Raw genomic sequence first — 6,669 nt, 5'->3', positions numbered from 1 at the left:
GCATATCTTGGTGAATTTGTCAATACAGAGTCTTGCAGGCTCAGATTGTTTATTGATCAGCATGCTCCGATGAGATGAAGTTCTCAGGAGGCAGAATGCAATGACCAAGCTCCTAAAGCTGATATATAAACTAGAATGTCAATTGATTAGTTTTTAACTGTAACTACCAAGAAGACTGAATGATCATATCCTCTAGTTAATTCATTTCAGTTGCAAGATAACTTGGGGGAAAATAGGAAGAAAATTGGTATTCTTCAAACAATTTGGAGTTCTGCAGAGTCTCCCTATGGAAAGTAGAGGGCCTTTGGAATCTAACTTATAGTTAGAGGAGTGGTTGAGCACAGAAGTAGAGGGAGGAGAAAAAGCATGAGGCCCGAATGCATCATGGGGAATCACACATGACTTCCAAATGCACACATGTTCATGTTCCATTCTTAATGCTGTGCATGAAAAAAAGTCAAAAATTGGGGAAAAGCAATTAAATGTTAGGAAATATCTTTGTTATTAAGGGCTTTGAAGTTCTATTTGCAGGGTTACAAAAGGAAAAGCATGTCTGGTGTCTTATTCAGATGGAAATTCAGAAAATGAAAAACAAACAGCAAGGCCTATAGAAGGTTCACTAATCTTAGTAAAACGGAAATGTATTTGAATATGCTAGTCTGGTCTGTAAATTGAAGAGCGTTTAAGAGCCTGTATCACAGAGCCCTTGAATACAGTCTACCTAGAATACGTGAACCAAATGACCAATTTGGAACCTGCCAAATGAAGGAAGTCAGTCCTTTTTCTGAATTCACAGCCTTCGGGCTCAATTTCATGGTTGTGGTAGAGGAGATGCTGGAATAAAGGAGCTGATGAAAAATAGGATTTGAAACGTGACATTGGTGTTCACTTTAGCAACGTGTATACTAAAATTGGAACCATACATAGAAGATTAGCATGGCTCCTGTAGAAGGATGACATGTGAATTCATGAAGCATTTCATATCTTAGAGACTACGCCAAACTAAAATTTTTTGCATAACAAAAGAAAGTATCAAGAAAATGAAAAGACAACCTCCTGAATGGGAGAAGATATTCCCCAATGGTACACCTGATAAGGGGTTAATATCCAAAATTTATAAAGAACTTATATAACTCAATGCCAAAAAAAGTCCAATTAAAACGTGGGCGGAGGACTCACATAGATGTTTCTCCCAAGAGGATATACAGATGGCCAACAGACATATGAAAAGTTGTTCGAGGTCACTAATCATCAGAGAAATGCAAATAAAAACCACAGGGAGATATCAAGTCACACCTGTCAGAATGGCTATCATCGGTAAATCAACAAACAACAAATGTTGGCAAGGATGTGGAGAAAAGAGAACCCTTGTGTCCTCTTGGTGAGATTGCCCATTCGTGCAGCACTGTGGAAAACTGTATGGAGGTTCTTCAAAAAATCAAAAATAGAACTACCTATGACCCAGCAATTCCACTTCTGGGTACTTACGTGAAGAAATCGAAACACTAATTCAAAAAGAGAAGTGCACTCCTATGGACACAGCAGCATTATTTCCAATAGTCAAGATATGGAAGCAAACCAAGTGCCCATAGATGATTGGATAAAGAAGTTGTGGGACATATATTTCAGTAAACCCAGGGGAAAAAAGAAGTTGTGGTACATATAGACAATAGAATATTACTTGACCATAAAAAAGAATGAAATCTTACCATTTACAACAACTTGGATGGACCTAGAGGGTATTATACTCAGTAAAATAAGTCAGACAGAGAAAGACAAATACCATATGATCTCATTTGTATGTGGAATCTAAAGAATAAAATAAGCAAACAAAACAGAAACAGACTCATAGATCCAGAGAACAAACATGGGTGCCAGATGGAGGGCGATTAGGGGCTGGGTGAAAAGGCGAAGGGATTAAAAACTATAAATTGGTGGTCATGAAATAGCCATGGGGACAGAAAATACAGCATAGGGAATGTAGTCAGTAATCTTGTAATAGCTATGTATAGTGCCAGGTGAGTACTAGACTAATCTGGGGGGTACTTATTAAATTATGTAAATGTCTAACCACTATGCTGTACAACTGAAACTGATATATAACAATGTTGGATGTCAATTGTAATTGAAAAATAAAAAAATAAGAGTGACGTTGGTTTGGTGAGCTTATGCTCTAGTATCTTTGTGATGCGTCCCAAAGATAGTATAATATTGATTTCCTTTTTTGGTTGTTGGGAGAGGAAGGGGGTAGAGACTAGAAGACCAAAGACGTTAAATTAAAAGGGACACTCTTATTAAAGGAGATGCTTAGACTCCAACAACTGTGACAAGCACACGGCCAGCGTTGTTTTTTTTCAGTGTTGTTGTTCCCACATTTGCAAAACAGGGCGTGAGCCCAGCCAGGTTTGGTACAAAGACCCATCCAGTAATAAAAGAAAAAGTGCCTTGCAAACAACAGCAATAAACCAATAGGAAAAACTGACAAACGCCCAGAATCAAGACCCTGGCTCTCAAAGAGCATTATTATCCCGGTGGATTACGGAGAAAGAATTCTATTTACTCACTGGCAAGGCCTGCTGTCGACTATCAGATGGATGGGGAGGTCCTTTAATGCAGAGAGCGACCCGCTTTTTCGGCCTTAGCACTTGCGCATGCGTCGGGCCTTTCTGTGGTCTGCGCTTGCCCCGCGGCTGTTTTCCGCCTACCACGGAGGAAAGGTGACAGTGGTAGGTGAATAGCGGTTGTGAAGCAGTCTTTTGCTGGCGAGGGGGTCCCTAGCGCTGCCTCACTGTCCTTTACCCAGCCTTTCTCTCTGGCGACTGGAAGTGGCCATGGACCGGGACCTCCTTCCTCAGGGTAAGGACGCGTGGAAACGTGGTGGCCCGGACTGTCGGCCCAGTGGCCATTCGGAACTGCACCCGTTCAGTTTCCTGGTGACAGGTCCTTGGAACGGCTTTGAACTGCCTGCACTTGCAGTTTACGCTAGTAAAGCAGTCGTTCACTGGGTCACATTGCGTCCTTGCGAGCCCTTGTGTTGGGCAGTGTGGACATGAAGACAACTCAGGCACTCCTCTTGCCCTCAGCTCCCAAACTGGTGGAGTAGATAAACCCACCAGAAACAAATTCTGGTGTTAGGTGGAATAAGAGAAGGCGCCCTGAGACAGACTTACAGGCAGGGCTGAGGTGTTCGAAGCATCGGGAGGCCTCCAGAAGGTGGTGGTGGTGTTACTGGTCCTCGTCCCATGGGTTTCTTGCCTTCTTCGGTGTTGCACTCCTTGAGAATATAAAATGTTTCCTTATTTCTACATTTCTAATGCCTAGACTCAAGTGTGCCCTTCCTGTTCTTGTTAAGAGCGGTGGACACTGGCAGCCCTTCGTATTCAGTGTCTACCTGAAAGAATGAATCAGGCCTTGAATCTTGGAAGGAAATGTTGAGTGGGCAAAGGCACTAGGGCTGGAAAGCACTGAACTTGTTCCAGGACCTGGGACCAGTTCACCTGTGCTGGATTTAGACCGTGTATAGGACACTGGGCAATGAGGCTGGAGAGTGGGGTGGAGTCTTGAATGCCCAGGGGGAAACTTGAATGCTTGGAGAGAGCCTTGCAAGCTTGGACACCTTGGCTTATTTCAGAGGCAGTAGGAAATCTTGAAGCTTTGGCCAGAGCAGTTATACAATTGGATTAGATTTGCAGAAAGTCAAGGTAGCCAGCTCTGTTCTGTAGGAAGACCAGGTGAACAGAGGGAAGATTCTTATAGCAACCCAGTTTAATGGTAAGTCCGTGGAGAAGAGGTTCTCAACCATGGGCAATTTTGCCCCTCAAACACCTTTGACAATGTGCGGAGTCAATTTTGTCACCACTGGGGGATGCTACTGACATCTAGTGGTGAAAGCCAGGGATTCAGCTAAATATTCTGCATTGTGCAGGATACCACCAGCCGCCCTCAACAACAAAGACCTAAACTGTTCAGCCCAAAATGTCAACAGTGCCGAGGTTCAGGAATCCTGCCCTAGGGTGTCAGTAATGGAAATGGACTGAAGACTGCCTCAGAAACATCTCAGCCAGAGGCCGCTCAGTCTCCTTTAGTATTTATAGTGCTTAAGCTCTTGATACCCAGTCAGTCAATCGGGGCTCATGAGCCCAGGCTTCCTCGAATTTTTTCACCCATTTAATCATTTGCCAAATATTTCTTTAGCGCCAAGCAGTATTCTAGGTGCTGTGATTCAGCAATGAACCAATCAAATTCCGTGCTGTCCGAGAACCTACATTCTTTCAGGGGATGACAGACATTAATCCTATAAATGTCACAACAAAACTACCCTAACAGAAGTTGTTAGACAAAAAGAGTGCTGAGAATGAAACACTAAAAAAATTAAAGATTCTCAAATTAATTTGACCTGTGTTCCAATTTCTTTTGCTCTAGTCACTACGCTTGTCATTTAACGTATAATAGCAGGTATGCATTGGGGCTATGAGGAAACAGAGGTAACTTGCAATTCTCAGTAAATCCTCAGGTTGTGAAAAACTCCATAGATGCTGCTAGAATGGCAAGTGAATGGGCATTGCTCAAGCAGCTTCAGGAGCACAGCTTTGTCCAGGTGCCAGAGCAGGGTGGCACCAAGTTCAAAATCTTTCAGGTCAACTCCCTTACCACAGGGAGTGGCGGAGTTACTTGTCCTCTGTTTTCCGCAAGAAAACATTCTCAGTTTTTCTCGTCTCTACTGAGAACCAGGCCAAATAAGAGCAATGGGACTGCGAGGAGCCTGGAGTTGATGATTGTGAAAGCGAAGATTTGCCTGTGATGAAGTGAGTACTGTGGTTCAAGATCCCAGAAGTCCTGGGCTGTTCCCACACTGAGTGGTAAGATAGCCGCCTCAAAGGAGAGGACTAGAAGAGGTGGCAAGAGGAAAGGAGAGTGAAGGAGGCTTGCGGGACCCAACTCTTCTTTTGGTCGTGAGCACCCATCTACCACCTTAGGCTGAGGAACCACAATAGGTGTGTGAGAAGGTTGACAATCAGTAAGTAGGCTTTGCCCTACTTCTCTGGGCTGCATGAGAATATTTGATCCATTCTATGGGAAATGGTTATGAATCCTTGGAAAACAGGAATAGTCAATTGAAAAATTATATGAATTAGTTTAAATGTTTCAGAGAGGGAAGGAGGTATACAAACTATATGTAGAACCCCAGTAGTCAGTTTACAGGGGGGAGACCTACCTTTTAAATACACATTTGAAGGGCTGAACCAAACCAGGCAGGTAAAGCTACATATCAGAGGACATTTATAGATTTGTGGCTGTTGTGTTTACTACAGTCTACTTCATGTTTATTTTCAAATGGATAGTTCAGTGTCAGGCTGTGTTAGGTAGTGAGAGATAGACTCTAAGGTAACAGATATGGTAATGATGGGAAGCAGCTATCATACGTGGTGTTAAGAAAATATAAGGGAAAAGTTGTGTTTATCAGAACTTGGAAACTTGGAAGGGAGGCCATGCAGAGCTGGGATTCAGATCTTGGGGGCTGGAGGTGACTTAGTGCTGCCTGATTGGAGCTAGTATTTGTCAGGGATCCAGTGAGACTGGTTCTGGAAGATTCACTACCTACTTCTTTTACAGCTTGCGCGCGCTCTCTCTTTCTCTCTCTCTCTCTCTATATATATACACACACACACACACACACACACACACACACACACACACATACATAGACACGCATACACACATATATGTATACACACACATGTATATATGTATGTATGTATGTATTCCTCCTACAATACCTGCTATGTTGTAAGCAATCAAATATTTTGTGAACGAATAAATGAATTATTCTCCAAGTCTTACCTATCTAGTCTAAACTATTAAGAGTAGTTAACAGGCAAGTCAGTTACTTGTTGGGAGCTCTGCTTTTTGAGAGCTCTAGTACTCTGTCCCTTTTTCTGCCAAGCAGAGTAGAGGATAAAGCAATTTGGAGGGTGGAGGCAACCTAAAAATGCAAGGAGGTCGACAGTTGCATCCCAGTTTCCCTGCACATAGCAGACCCAAGAGTGGAAGTTGCATGCTAGTGAGGCCTGGTTGAGGGTCTCCACTTCCTTACCACTTCCATTGACTTGCACAGGCTCTCCTCATTTATCAAATCTAACATCTTGGATATCATAGCCAAAGCCCTTCAATAATTGATCCACCCTCAGGCTGTCTCCTTCCCCACTCTGAATCTCCAATAAAGTCAGGCTGTCCCAAACAGGTCACATTCAAGCCTACCTCTTTACCTTTACTCAGGGTCTTCAAAGATGTTAGTTTTTGGTTCTGTGTACAGCATAGGTAAGCATGTGTCTCTAGGAACTGGCCAGCATAGCTTGTCTAAGAGCCATGTTCAAGGACAGTATATGCAAGAAAATGTAAGGTGGCCACAGCAAGGCTTAAACCAAGAAACAATGAAGTATATTTTCTTTTCTGCCCTGCCTTTGCCTCTCCTTTCCCAACATTTAGAATAAATTTTTTCTTCTCTTTAAGGTAGAATGTAAATTCTTCTTTGCTCATATTTAATTCCTTAATGAAGCTCAGCCAGAGACCATGTCACTTGCTTTTCACCATAAGTTATCCAAGTACTGACATCATCCATGTATGGACTAAGAACCATGTATAAAGTACCCTCCTCTTAGTACTTTTTAT

At 42.8% G+C, this 6,669-nt stretch overlaps 1 non-coding gene across 1 annotated transcript; it reads left to right on the top strand.

Annotated features, from left to right (window-relative positions):
• The first annotated feature begins 881 nt into the window (after positions 1 to 881).
• Positions 882 to 988, top strand: LOC118607165. Its single transcript, XR_004952710.1, has one exon. It is a non-coding gene; the product is annotated as a U6 spliceosomal RNA (small nuclear RNA).
• Positions 989 to 6,669: the final 5,681 nt, after the last annotated feature.

Source organism: Rousettus aegyptiacus, unplaced genomic scaffold (genome assembly GCF_014176215.1).
Source record: "Rousettus aegyptiacus isolate mRouAeg1 unplaced genomic scaffold, mRouAeg1.p scaffold_m13_p_8, whole genome shotgun sequence".
NCBI classification, from domain to species: Eukaryota; Metazoa; Chordata; class Mammalia; order Chiroptera; family Pteropodidae; genus Rousettus; species Rousettus aegyptiacus.
The sequence above is the reverse complement of the archived record's forward strand: the minus strand, read 5'-3'. Positions and strand labels throughout refer to the sequence as shown.